The 1,832-nt window shown below is 43.1% G+C and overlaps 1 non-coding gene across 1 annotated transcript; it reads right to left on the reverse strand.

Annotated features, from left to right (window-relative positions):
- Window positions 1-605: 605 nt before the first annotated feature.
- LOC112746113 (small nucleolar RNA R71) lies at window positions 606-712 on the reverse strand. Its single transcript, XR_003174011.1, has one exon. It is a non-coding gene; the product is annotated as a small nucleolar RNA R71 (small nucleolar RNA).
- Window positions 713-1,832: the final 1,120 nt, after the last annotated feature.

Below are 1,832 nucleotides of genomic sequence, written 5' to 3' on the forward strand. Positions count from 1 at the left end.
TTGTTCCTTGTTGGTTGTATGACAGGTAGAAGAAGCGGGGCTTCAACTTCCTTTGATTCTGAACCTGAGAGGACCTTCCTTAGATTAAGGAGGGAAGCAAGAGGAAAGAGAGCAGTTGGTGCTGAGGAAGAGGAAGAGTACTTTGAACCAGACATGGATGAGAATATGGAAAACCATCATGAAAAAAAGGCTCACAACCATGGCAGAGAAGGTCCAGCACATCAGGCTGGCAAGAGAGAAGAGTTCTGGGTTCTTACATCAACCCAAACCCAGGAAACTGTGGGAGTAGCATCCAAAGGCCAACCATACATGCCAACAACTTTGAACTAAAGCCACAGCTCATCACCCTTGTTCAGAACAATTGTTCATTCGGAGGAAGTGTCCTAGAAGACCCCAATCAACATCTAACCACCTTCCTGAGGATATGCGAAACTATGAAGTTGGATGGTGTTCATCCTGACACCTATAGACTACTTCTGTTTCCCTTCTCACTCAAGGACAAAGCATCTAAATTGCTGAAATCCTTTCCGAAGGAGAGTTTAGCAACCTGGGAAGATGTGGTGAACAAGTTCTTGGCAAGATTCTATCCTCCTCAACAGATCAACAGGTTGAGAGCTGAGGTACAAACCTTTAGGCAGCAAGATGGTGAGACTCTATATGAAGCATGGGAGAGGTTTAAGGACCTGACAAGAAGATGCCCGCAAGATATGTTCAATGAATGGGTACAGTTGCACATTTTCTATGAAGGTCTTTCATCTAAATCAAAGAAGGCAGTAGACCATTCATCTAGGGGATCTCTGAACAAGAAGAAGACCATTGAAGAAGCCATAGATGTCATTGAGACTGTAGCAGAGAATGACTACTTCTATGCTTCTGAAAGAGGCAACACTAGAGGAGTGATGGAGTTAAACAATGTGGATGCACTACTAGCTCAAAACAAGATGATTACCAAGCAATTAGCTGACTTCACCAAGAAGATGGAGAGGAATCAAGTAGCAGCAACCCAAGAAGGAGTGAATGAAGAAGCAGAGGGTGATCAGGAACAAGCCAACTACATTGGGAATTCACCCAGGCAGCACCATGACCCATACTCCAAACCATATAATCCTGGTTGGAGGAACCACCCAAACTTTGGGTGGGGAAATCAACAAGATCAAGGCCAAGATCAGAGACGTCGCAACCCCAACAACAATACAGCTCACCAACATTCCACACAGAGATCATATCAACACAACCCTAACAACACCTCTCCACATCATTACCAAAACCAAAATAACCCTTCTCATCCCTCCAATCTCAACTCTCCATCATCGAAAGAAAGACCATCAAGGATTGAGACTCTACTTGAAGGCATATGCAAGGAGATTCAAGATAACAAGGTGTTCAAAGAGGAGGTGCGAGCCAATATCAAGAATCAGGGAGACACCATCAAGAAGCTGGAATTTCAAGTGGGATACCTATCTGAGAAGATTTCCAAACCTACTGATAGCTTCCCAAGTGACACAGAGAAAAATCCAAGAGGTGAAGCAAATAAAGTTAGATGGAAAGATTGCAAGATGGTTACTATAAGTGATAAGGAGACTGAGGAAGAGCTGAACAAACCATCAGAACAATCTGAAGATTCATCAGAAGGAAAGCAGGAAGAGAATCCTCAAGAAACCACAATTACGCAGAAAGAGTTGCTGAGGCTCTATGCACACTTTCCCCAATTACTAAATGGTGGTGTAGAAAAGAGAATATACTCAAGGTTTCTTGACATATTTGCATCCCTCCATGTGAATATACCATTCATCAAGGCTCTCAAACAAATGCCCTCATACATCAAGTATATG

This window comes from Arachis hypogaea, chromosome 14, assembly GCF_003086295.3.
Source record: "Arachis hypogaea cultivar Tifrunner chromosome 14, arahy.Tifrunner.gnm2.J5K5, whole genome shotgun sequence".
Lineage (NCBI taxonomy): Eukaryota > Viridiplantae > Streptophyta > Magnoliopsida > Fabales > Fabaceae > Arachis > Arachis hypogaea.